At 57.5% G+C, this 12,371-nt stretch overlaps 1 long non-coding RNA gene across 1 annotated transcript; it reads left to right on the plus strand.

The window, feature by feature from the left end:
• Window positions 1-3,346: 3,346 nt before the first annotated feature.
• Window positions 3,347-7,822, plus strand: LOC138846110 (uncharacterized). Its single transcript, XR_011383501.1, has 2 exons — window positions 3,347-3,484; window positions 7,601-7,822. It is a non-coding gene; the product is annotated as an uncharacterized lncRNA (long non-coding RNA).
• Window positions 7,823-12,371: the final 4,549 nt, after the last annotated feature.

Genomic DNA, 12,371 nt, shown 5'->3' on the forward strand with positions numbered 1-12,371 from the left:
CGGGGGGCTGCGGCTCTTCCCCTTTGCTGAGTGTCACCCTGGGGCCCGTGTGAGAATGGAGTCACGCGAGGTGACAGTGCTCTCTGGTGACTTCCTGGTGAACCCTGATCAGATAGCCAGCGAGCAGCTCTCCACCTGGTCTCACAAAGAGGGTGAGTCACTTGCCCATGGTTTCAGCGGGAGAGCCAAGGAGGCCGGAATCCAAGGCCTCGACCTTCTGCTCTCCAACTGGCCTGGAGGTGGGGGCGCCATGGAGGGCCCAGCAAGAGCCCCAGCCACTCACTCCACCTGCCCCGGAACCCACGGGGTACCCTGGCAGATGGGTCCTTGTGCTCCTGGCTTCCCAGGCGAAACAGCAGAAGCTCCGGGAGCCAGCGCCCTGCCCTAGGACACTGCGAGGCAGGGGCCACCAGGGTGCAGTGTGCACTGCCGGGTCTGCCCTGGTGATTCGGGGACGGGAGAGGTGGAGGAGGCCATGGAGAGTGTCCCCAGGCATCGGGCCGGCAGTTAGGGGCCTTGGCTCTCCAGGCCCCACAGTCTTCCCCCAGGACAGCCACGCATGGCTTCAAAGGCTCAGGTCTTCCTTCTGCAGCACAGGGGAAATGAAGCAAAGGGCAGCCTGTGGCCCCAGGTCACAGAGCTAGGCAGTGACAGATGACCCCAGGCACTCAACTGCAGAGCAGCCTGCCCTAAAGGAAGTGTCCCTGGTCCAGCAGGAAAGGTGCCTGACAGTTTGGGGTGGGATGGGAGGTGGCAGGGGTGGAGTGAGGGTTGGGAGGGGGAGTGGGTATTTTAGGGCGTGAGAGGCTTCTGTTCCTAGGCTGTCTGGCCTATCAGTTTCTGCCCATTAGCTTAGGAAGTTGAGAGTTCTTTGAACATTGGCTTATACAACAGTTTGACTTGGAAACAGGCTACCTGGCCTTGAACTTGCAGGCCTTTGTGGCTCCCTTTGGACTTCATTTTCCAACTTAGGTGGAAGGCGGTGAAAGTCTCATGGGTTCTAAGAATCTTGGGGGTAGGAGGTAGGTGTTATGGTGCCGTGGGTTAAGCCCCTGCTGGGGACACCCGAATCCCATACTGGAGTGCCTGGTTTGGGTCCAGCCCACTCTGCTTCTGATCCGCCTGCCTGCTCATGCCCCTAAGGCAGCAGGTGATGGCTCAAGTGCTTAGGCTCCTGCCACACGCATGGTAGACCTAGATGGAGCTCCAGGCTTCGGGCCTCTGCCTGGCCCAGCCCCAGCTATTGCAGGCATTTGGGGAGTGAACCAGCAGATAGAAGATCTATTTTCCTCTCTGTCTCTCCCTCTATGACACCCTGCCCTTCACATAGATAAATAAAATCATAAAAAAAAAATAAAGACCCCTCTGTTATTTAGTGGAGAGAAGGCATCTCGGAATCTCTTTCTCCAATACCTCAGCAGCCAGAGCTCCAGGGTGCGGGCCCACAGGGCAGGGCAGGGCTGGGAGCCCGAGGGCCCTCGGCACCTCCTGCTCCCTCGTGTGCAGGCAGCAGCCTGCCTGCTCAGTGGGCCGGCAGCCCCAGGAGGACATGGCGATAAGCATTTTTCAAATATTCTGGCCCGAGTCCCTGGACTCACCCAAACACGCAGAAACCTGTTTGCTTAGCCTGTAACACTCAGGGCATTCCCAAAATCTGCCCCCCGATCCCCTGCTCCTATCGGGAAGGGCCCTTGATTTTCATCTTTGACCCTGCATTGTGAATTGCCCCTCGGGGCTGTAGCTCTGGCACCCGTCCTGGGTGGCGCTGGCAGCCTGCTGAACCTGTCTCAGTGTTGCAGTGAGCTCCTGTGGATCCGGGCAGGCTGCCTCACCCCTGCCCTGGTTCTGGGAAGGCTCTGGCAATCCCAGAGACCAAGGCTCCCATCGCGAGCTGTGGGCAGCCTGCGTCATCCTGCGCTGCCGGGCAGCCACTGGTAACTGCCTTTGCCACTGAGACGTGTGCTCTTGAACGAGGCGTCGGCCCTGCCCGTGGGGCGCTTACAGTCCAGAGCACAGACCTCCCCCACAGAGTGTCCAGACAGAGCACCTGGCAGATCGGCCGCGCTTGTGCCCACCGGGGGAATTCGGTCTTGTGCTTAAGCAATGAAGCAGCTGGCGCGTGAGTGCCTCGGGCTAAGAAGGGACCCATGATCCAAGGGCTGGATCCTTCCAGACACCCCGCCCGGACCATTCTCTGCCGGCTAAACCCATCCCTGGCCCTTGGCTGCTGGTGGCTGTCCCCTCCCTCCACCCCCCCCCCCCCACCAAGCTCAGAGACACACCTGCTGCGTGTCTCCCTGGCTTCCCCAGTCCTAGGCCCCTCTGCCTACCACTCGCTCCTCTGATTGGGCTGTCCACTGTCCTTCCTCGTGGTGGGTAGCCACCACGGAGGTTGGGGCAGGCGTTTGGCGCAGTGGTTAAGTGCCTGGGTTTTATTCCCAGCTCCATATCTGATCCAGTCTCCTGCTCATGTGCACCCCGGGAGCCAGCAGATGACGGCTGGAGCACCTGGGTGCCTGCCACTCATGTGGGAGACCCTGACTGAGTTTCTGGCTCCTGGCTTCAGCCCGGCCTAATCGCAGCTGTTGTGGGAATTTGGGGAGTGAACCAGCAGGTGGAAGATCTCTCTCTCTCTCTCTCTCTCTCTCTGCCTATTTAAAAATAAACAAAAATAAAGATAAATAAATATTTAAAAGCTAATGGGGGTGATGTGGTAGAGGTGGCGGGATAGAGAAGTGAATGAATAAGCACACGGACGCCCTTTGTGCCATCAGGCCAGGCTCACTGCAGGTGGAAACAGTTCCCTGAGGGGCCACCCAGCCAGGAAGTCTTCCCTACCTGACTCAGATCCCACTGGCTGAGGGATTTCCTCTCCCTCGGCTTCTGAGGCACCCTCATTCTGCATAGCACCACCAGAGACTTGGAATCTGCCACGCCAGTGCCTGAGTCTTTACCAATGTCCCAGGAAAGAGAGCGTGGCCGCTGAGACCCTGCACGCCTCCTGCCCCTGCTTGGTTCTCCAACTGTGGCTCGTGTCCCTGTCCCCCTCGCTCTGTGTACGCTCACCATGCTGGCCCTCTTGCAGGTTTTCAAATGTGTGGCCGCTGACCCTCTGCACATGCTGCACCCGCTGCCCGGAGGGCTTCCCGCTGCAGCCAGGGCTGCTCATTGAGCTCAGGGCTCAGCCTGTAGGTCACTTCTGCAGGGAAGCTTGTCCTGCTCCCCTCCACCCCTCCCTGAGATCAACAGCTCCCGCTACAGGGACCAGAGGGGGCGAAAAAAAAAAAAAAGGCTTTGTGGTGCACTGGGTTAAGCCACCACTTGGAACACCAGCATCCCGTATCAGAGTGCAGGTGCCAGTCTCTGCTGCTTCACTTCTGGTCCAGCTTCCTGCTCATGCGCCTGGGAAGGCATCAGAAGACAGCCCAATGTGGGAGACCACCTGGCTTCAACCTGGCCCAGACCTGGCCGATGTGGCCATTGGGTGAGTGAACCAGTGGATGCAAGATCTCTCCCACCCCACCTCCTTCCCCTCTTTCTTTTCTTTTCCTTTTTTTTTTTTTTTTGGTTAAGATTTACTTATTTATTTTGAATATCAGAGTTGCAGAGCCAGAGGGAGAGACAGAGTTTTCATTTGCTGCTTCTTCACTCCCTAAATGATCGCAACAGCCGGGGTTGGGCCAGGCCAAAGCCAGGAGCCAAGAGCCAGGAGCCAAGAGCCAGGAGCTTCGTCTGGGTCTCCCACATGGGTGCAGGAAGCCAAGGACTTGGGCCAACTTTTGCTGCTTTCCCAGGAACATTAGCAGGGAGCTGGATCGGAAGTGGGGCAGCTGGGACGTGAGATGGGGCTATATGGGATGCCAGCACTGCAGGCGGTGGCTTAACCTGTTATGCCACAATGCCGGCCCCATCTCTCTCTTTCTGTAACTCTGGTTGTCGAAAATATAAATAAATATTTTAAAAATAATTCAATAAAAAGCTCTCCCATGGGACCGGTGCCATGACACAGTGGGTTAATTCTCCGCCTGTAGCACCGGCATCACATATGGGTGCCAGTTCGAGTCCCGGTTGCTCCTCTTCCAATCCAGCTCTCTGCTGTGGCCTGGGAAGGCAGTGGAGGATGGCCCAAGTGCTTGGGCCCCTGCACCCATGTGGGAGACCAGGAAGAAGCTCCTGGCTCCTGGCTTCGGATCAGCTCAGCTGTGGCCATTGTGGCCAACTGGGGAGTGAACCAACAGAAGGAAGGAAGACCTTTCTCTCTGTTTCTCCTTCTCTCTGTCTGTAACTCTGCCTCTCAAATAAATAAATAAAAATCTTTAAAGGAAAAAAAAAGCTCTCCCAGTCCACATCTGCACAGCACCATGTGCTTCTCCTGGGTCGTTGCTGTCTGCCTTCCGCTGGTCCGTCTGCTCCAGGGGAACAGGGCCAGAGTGGGTGTTGATGGGAGCTGGCGGCCGTGGAACAGGTGGTCTGAACGCTCAATTCCTCTCACTCACCTCCGGGTACACCTACGAGAATGAGACTACCGCCGACAGCAGAGTCCCTCATGTGCCCATCATGCCCTGTAGCCCATGGTGCACATCAACTTCCTGGCGAGGGAAACTGGGCTGCGGGAGGCTGGGTGACGAGTCCAGGGCGACACACGTAGTGAGGCGGCGAAAGCACAGTTCAAGTGCAGTATTTTGAAGTCAGCCAGCGTGCCGGAGGCAGCTCTACAAGGGAATCGCGGCTCCAGGATTCTCACCTTCCCTTTGGGGGCAGTTGTTGGAATCTTTTGTTCTGTTCATTTATTCATTCATTTCTTCAGGAGACACAAGCTCCAGCTGTTGCCTTCTGAGAGGCCACAATCTCACGCTGGCGTTTTGGACCTACGGTCTGAGAAAGACCTGAGCTACACGTACCTAGTAGAGGGTGCGGACATACGAGCACTGTTCTTGTGAGCTTTGCACCCTGCAAAAAGGTTAAGAGCCACTGGAGAGGGGACAGGTGTTGTGGCACAGTGGGTCAGGCCTGCACGTGGGATGCACACGTCCTGCACGGGAGTCCCTGGGGTCGAGTCCTGCCTCTCTTCTGATCCAGCTTCCTGCTAATGCACAGCCTGGGGACAGCACACAATGGCTCAAGTGCTTTGGCTCCTGCTATGAGTGTGGGACACCTGGGTGGAGTTCTAGACTCCTGGTTTTGGCCTGGCCCAGAACCAGGGGATGATCCCCCCTCCCCTTTCAAATAAGTAAGAATAAATGAATAAACTTTAAAAAATAAAAACCCCTGGTGCAACACGTGTGTTAGGTGGGGTAGACAGATGGCTGCCTGTGTGCTCGCCAGTGTCCCCTGCCTGCTTGGGTGACGAAGGCCCCAGTGTGTGACTGTGTCTGGCCCAAGTGATAAGCCTGGGTGCCTGGGCCCCCTGAGCTGTCAAGTCACTGCAACCAAGGACAGCTCCTCTGGGGCAATGGAGCAATAGAGATACACAGCTCACGCTCACGCTCACGCTCATGCTCACGCCAACAGCCCAGCTCCAGCACTGCTGCTGATCCATGGAGACACTCTGATCATCCCTCCAGGATGGGAAATCACAGTAGTGACCATGACGGCCACATGTGGAGGGCTCCTCTGTGTCTGCCACTGGGAAAAATCCACCTGCATGTCTCTTTTTTTTAACATTTATTTTTTTAAATAGTTTTATTTATTTATTTGAAAGTCAGAGTTACACAGAGAGAAGAGAGGCAGAGAGAGAGTCTTCTATCCGCTGGTTCACTCCCCAGTTGGCCACAACAGCTGGAGCTGTGCCGATCTGAAGCCAGGAGCCAGGAGCCAGGAGCCTCTTCCAAGTCTCCTGCGTGGGTGCTGGGGTCCAAGGACTTGGGCCATCTTCCACTGCTTTCCCAGGCCATAGCAGAGAGCCTCATCGGAAGAGGAGCAGCCAGGACTAGAACTGGTGCCCATATGGGCAGAGGATTAACCTGCTGTGTCACAGTGCCGGCCACCACTTCCTGTCTTAATTCCTGTAGCAGGCCTCTGAGATACGGAACTTGCCATGGTCACACACCACTGCAAAAAAGTGGAGGTGAATGCTCAGAGGCCACTGCGGGCTGTGGGTGGTTGGAAGAATGCGTTTCAGAGCCCTCAGGGTTGAGGCCATGGTCAAGGCCATGAGCTCCCTATGAGAATGGAGGCCAGGTGTGCGCTGTGCTAGAATCATGCCTGCCGCCATCCCCTCCTTCCACAAGGGAGCTCCTGCATGCCACACGTGTGCTGGGGGTTGTGGTACCAGCTGACAAGAAGGCCCTGGTGCCGTCCACTTCCTGGTGTCCACAGCCTAGGGTGGTCCCCTCCTACACTAGACCAAGGAGCAAAGCAGTGTCACTTCCAAACTGGGCTGTGCCTTCTGTCTTGGGTGCTGTCTCACTCTTCCGCTCTCCTGCAGGTTCGGGTCACTCCCTTTGGGGATCCCAAGGCGCCTTGTGTGTGGCCCCATGGAGAGGCCCTCAGGGAAAGGGACTGATGCCTCAGGCCCATGAGGACTGGAGGGTGCCAGCCACAGTGCATGGGCTTGGACTCCTGGCTTGCAGAACCGTGGGAGGTGACAGGTGCTGGCTGCCTAAGCCGAGGAATTGGGGGGTGATTGGTTACACGGTGACAGAAAACCAGATCAGGGCTGCATCAGGAAGTGCAGTTGGCAGCTGGTGGGGCTCTTAGATCCCGAGCGAGAGAGGCAGACCGGAAACACAATAGACAGGTAAACAGCTGGGTGTCAGCAGTGAGTGCTATGGAGAAAAGAAAGCAGGGAAGGGGGCGGGGCCCAATTTAAATGCAGGCGGCCGAGGGCAGGGCCCAGGAGGGAGCCTGGCTGGATCCTGTGATCATTTGCACCTTGCTTTGAGAGACAGAAGAGGAGTAGAGAGCACGCGCAAGCTCCCATCCATGGACTCTCCCCTCCTCCCACAAAGGGCTGCACTGGAGTCCAGGCATCCTTCGTGGGAGGCAGGACCACAGTGACTGAAGCCGCCACTAGTGCCTCCCAGGGTCTGCACGGGCAGGAAGCTGCACTCAGAAGCAGAACTGGGGACTGAACCCAAGCATTCCGGAATCCTTACCGCTAGGCCGAAGGCCTGCCCCGAATTTTGTGCGCTTTGCCAGCAGATTCTGGTTTGTCCATGTCATCACGCACCTGCAGGTGCGGGGAGGGGGATAGTCAGCCCCCACTGCCCTCGTGTTCTCAGAAAGGTCCCAGTCGCCGGTCTGCTGGCTCAGCCCTGACAGTGGGTCTCAGGCTCTCACGATATGAAAGCAGCTGCAGAGTCTGTATTTTGCCAGGCCCCAGCTGGGGCGGGTCTGGGACAAGTTCAAGTGCAACTGCAGGATGAGAGAAATGGTGGAGGAGATGCAATTTGGATGCAAAAATGATATCATTTCAGAGGTCATTAGACCGGGGATAATGGTGGCACCGTCTGACTCCAGCCTAGTGGCTGTAGGTATAGGTTATCTTTCACAATTACCCTGTTTGGGGGAAGCAACATACAAAGTGTGTCTCTTGGGGCTGGTGCCGCGGCATAGAGGGTTGAGCCTGCAGCACTTGGCTTTTCCACTTCCCATCCAGCTCCCTGCTAATACACCTTGGAATGCAGTGGAAGACGGCCCAAGGCCCCTGTACCCGCATGGAAGACCCAGATGAAGCTCCTGGCTCCTGGCTTTGGCCTGGTGCAGCTCTGGCTGTTGCAGCCATTTGGGGAGTGAACCAGCAGATGGAAGATCTCTCTCTCCCTCTCTCCCTCTCTCTCTGTAACTCTGCCTTTCAAATAAATAAATCTTTAAACAACAACAACAACGAAAGCCTGACTTGTCCCTGGGCATGCACACATGTCTTCCTCCATGGGCATATTCGCTGCTGGTAGGTTCCTCACAGCCTGAGGACGCCCCCTCCCTCCCATCACCCCACTCCTCCCTGGCCGCTGCTCTTGCACCCTCAGCCCTGCGGCAGGACTGGCCACCTTGACCTTATTTTCCAGAGCAGGGTGGACCATGGGGCCAGTGGCCAGTGTGCTGAAGCCATGCCTCTCCCAGACAATGGAGGGCCCGCCCACCCAGGAGGGGCAGAGGAGTCATTCACTCACTTGCACCTTCTATCAACAGATATCTCCTGAATACCTACTGTGTGCCAGGACTGGGCTAGGTGCTGGGGAAACAATAGTGAGAAAGGCAGGTATGGGGACCGGCGCTGTGGCGCCACAGGTGAAGCCCCCACCTGCAAGGCCAGCATCCCATATGGGCACCGGTTCGAGTCCTGGTGGCTCCACTTCCGATCCAGCTCCCTGCTAATGCACCTGGGAAGGCAGCGGAAGATGGCCCGAGTGCTTGGGCCCCTGAGAGACATGGATGCCACCCCAAGGAGCGACCCTGGTGGGGGTGGTGCCTGTGTGTGATGTCAGGGGAGGGTCCCACAAGAAGTGACTTTTTTTTTTGACAGGCAGAGTGGACAGTGAGAGAGAGAGACAGAGAGAAAGGTCTTCCTTTGCCATTGGTTCACCCTCCAATGGCCGCCGCGGCCAGCGCACCACACTGATCTGATGGCAGGAGCCAGGTGCTTATCCTGGTCTTCCATGGGGTGCAGGGTCCATCCTCCACTGTACTCCCTGGACACAGCAGAGAGCTGGCCTGGAAGAGGGGCAACCGGGAAAGAATCCGGTGCCCTGACTGGGACTAGAACCTGGTGTGCCGGCGCCGCAAGGCGGAGGATTAGCCTAGTGAGCCGCAGCACCGGCCAAGAAGTGACTTCTAAGGTGGGGCCTGCAGGAGGAGTCAGAGTTGAAGAGAACAGTGTGTGTGTGTGTGTGTGTGTGTGTAGCAGGGGAGCTTATGCAAAGGTCCTGAGGTGAGAGAGGTGATAGGAAGGGCAGAGCATGGGTCCTTCAAGCCTCCTCCGGGGGGGCAGTGGGGAACCCCTGAGGGTGGGAACGAAGACATGTGCAATTGCACTTGCCCTTTGTTTTAGTCTTAAAGATCTATTTATTTATTTCAAAGGCAGAGTTACATAGAGAAAGAGAGTTACAGGGAGAGATCGTCTATCCATGGGTTTACTTCCTGAGTGGCTGAAATGGCCAGGGCAGGGCCAGGCCAAAGCCAGGAGCCTGGAGCTCCACCTGGGTCTCCCACATGAGTGCAGGCGTCTAAGCACTTGAGCCATCATCTGCTGCTTTCCCAGGTACGCTAGCAAGGAGCTGGATTTGAAGTGATGCAGCCGGGACTCAGATTGGTGTGCCTGTGGGATGCCCCGGCCACAGCGGCGGCTTTACCCGCTGCGCCGCCACACCGGACCTGCGTTTTAGAAACATCACTTTTGCTGCTGTTACTGATTCCCCAACATACGTGTGAGCATGACATACACATGCGCACACGCACACTTCACAGCCGTGTGGCTGAGCACATCTGGCTGAGGCAGGAACCTCAGGGGAGCCGGCAGCCTCAGCCAACCAGTCCCAGGGACACTGGGGACAATGACGGGCTGTCTTCATCCCTGCACCCCATCCCAGGCCGTGGCCTGCCCCGGGCTGCTATATTAGGCCCTCGTGGGTGAGGCTCTGTCCCACCTCTGCCCACACTGGCCGGCCTCCCCCTGGGATGCAGTGGTCATTTGAATCTCCAGGGTGGCAAGGCCTCCTGCTCAGAGTCCCGGCGCCCAAGATAACAGGGCAACCAGGGAGCTGTTTATGTGAAGTCAGCTGAGCGGGGAGTGGGCAGGGCCCGCGGGAGCCGTGACTGCTGCCACAGATAGCCGTTGGGGTGGGGAAGACTGTCTAAATTACAGCTCCCAGAATACAGGGGCCTGGGGGGAGGGGCGTGGCGGGCCGGCTGGCCGAGGGAGCCCTGGCAGCTCACCAGGCACGTCCGGGCTCTAGGCCCTGCCGCGGGTGCGGGCGGGGCCGCAGGGGATGCCAGTCACCTCGGGCCGAGGCAGCTGGGCAGCTTTGAGGTGGGGCCAGACAGTGGCAGGGAGGCTCCTGGGGGTTGGGCGGAACCAGCCTAGTGTGACCTTCTAGAATGAGGGCAGCGGCGGGGGTGGGGGTCGGGGGCAGTGAGAGACTGATGGAGCAGCGACAGCTTCTTGCCTGCCCCTGGAAGAGGCTCCCTCGTGCTGTCCTGTGAATGGATATTTCCTATAAGAAGTGTGAGATTCTCTAAAAATAACACGAATGACAGCATTCTAATAGCAGCCCCGCGGCAGACGCGGCTCCCAGGACATGAGTGTTATTGTCTCCGTTTCATGGAAATGGAGGTGAGGCCCCATGAGGTCAAGTGCCAAGGCAAGCTGGTGCGTGGGAAACCTAGGACATGAACCCAGTGGGGCTTCCTTTTTTTTTTTTTTTTTTTAAACATTTATTTTATTTAGTTGGAAGGAAGAGTGAGATAGAGAACGCAATCTTCTCTCTGCCAGTTCACTCACCAAATGACTGCAAACCAGCTGGGGCCAAGCCAGACCAAAGCCAAGAGCCAGGAACTACATCTGGGTCTTGCACATGGGTGCAGGGACCCAAGCACGTGGGCCATCCTCTGCTGCTTCCCCAGGGGCATCGGCAGGGAGCCGGACCGGAAGCAGAGCAGCCAGGATCGAAGCTGTACTCCCGTGTGGGATGCCGGCAGAGCAAGTGGTAGCTTCGTCCACTGTGCCTCCCGCCGGTTCCTGGGACGGCACAGGCTGGGCTCTGACGCTGGGATGCCTGTGGGGCCCTTCCCCTCTCCAGGTCTTGTCTGCCACCTGCTGTCCTGGCCTCCGGCTCTGTCTCAGCCTCTAGCACTCTGGTCAAAACCACACGGGGCACTGTGGGGTGGGCTGGCGGCGCCTGGCCAGGCGGCAGGATGCTTCCCCTTGGGATCAGATACCCCCACTGCTGTAAAAGGGTTCCAGGTTCTTCACAGGGTCCCCCGCGATCTCCTGAGACCGTGCATGGGTGAGCGGACGCGTGTCTTTGCGGGAGTTAACAGACCAGGAAGTGTTGCATTAAGTTATGTGCCAGGTGGATATTTATAAAGAAGGCAGTGATTTCCACTTCGCTGGGGGAACTCTCCCGCGTCCCCACGAAGCATCCCTCTTTAAAAGAGGAACTTCGGCTTCTGCAGGCTGGGAGCTGGTTGTCCTGTCCGTGGGGGCTGGAAGCAAGGCGCACCTGTACTTTTCCTGCTGTCTTTTTCAGCTGCTGAGAGCCAGGCTGCTGACCTTCAGCTGGGGCTGGGGAACCCTCCCCCCGCCCCCCGCATTCCCAGGAGCAGGTGTTTCTCGGGCTGGGGGGCTCCACACAGAGACACAGGCTCAGCCCGGGTTGACCCTTGTCCCCAGGCTACTGGTCTCCCCAGGGATTACTTAACACCAAGCAAGATCCTCTCCCCGGCCCCTGGGGAGTGCCTCAATGAACCCCAGAGGCTGCAACTTGCTGACTCATCTGCGGAGCCAAGGCCAAGGGCAGGTTAAGGGCACTGAAGAGGAAGGGACACCCGGCTGGCAGTCTCACTTGCGTTCCCATCCTGATGACTGCTTCCCACCCCCCACCCCCACTCCGTCTCTCTGTCTCACTCTCTCTCTCTCTCTGTCCCTGGCTCCGTGTCTGCAGTGACTAAGCACCACACAGGGAGCAGGAGCAGAGAACGGCTCCTTCCACCTGCTCCTCCCAAGCCCTGGGATGCTCCCTCCCCAAGGCCAAGGCCAGGTCTTCCTTTCTCCTTCCAGGTCCCTCATCATTATCGTCATTATCATCATCATCATCATCACCACCACCACCATCATCAACTTGGCACCTGTCAGAGATTTATTGGCTGTGTGTTTGCAACTGCTGCTGGCAAGGCAAAATCACTCACCTCCCCTGTCTGTGAGATCAAAGCTTGGGAGCAATGCGAGCCCCCCACCCCTCCAATTCTGGGGAAGATCAAGAGGGAATCACGCACATTCACTCAACAAACACCTCTGGTGTGCCTACTCTGTGCCTGGAGTCATCACAGGCCCCTGGGGCACGCAGAAGTGTTGCTGTGTTGCAGCTCACATGCAGTGGGGGAGGCAGCTGACAGGAGGGCCCAGGAGGGCCAGGAGAGGAGAGTGCAGGGAGGGGGATGAGCAGAGGGCAGTGAGGCACAGCTCATGGGTGAGGGGTGGCCTCGGGATTCCAGATACCAGGGGAGCAGCGAGTGCTCAGGGGCCTGTGCCCTTGGGGTGCTCAAGGAGCAGCCAGGAGCTGGGGTGTGGCTGGAAGAGCACGTTTGACACAGGGACGTTTCAGCTATGAAGATTTTTTTTTTTAAAGATTTGTTTATTTGAAAGACAGAGTGGCAGAGAGACAGAAAGATCTTCCACCAGATGGTTCATTCCCCCAAATGGCCACAAGGCC

This window comes from Oryctolagus cuniculus, chromosome 17 (genome assembly GCF_964237555.1).
Source record: "Oryctolagus cuniculus chromosome 17, mOryCun1.1, whole genome shotgun sequence".
Lineage (NCBI taxonomy): Eukaryota > Metazoa > Chordata > Mammalia > Lagomorpha > Leporidae > Oryctolagus > Oryctolagus cuniculus.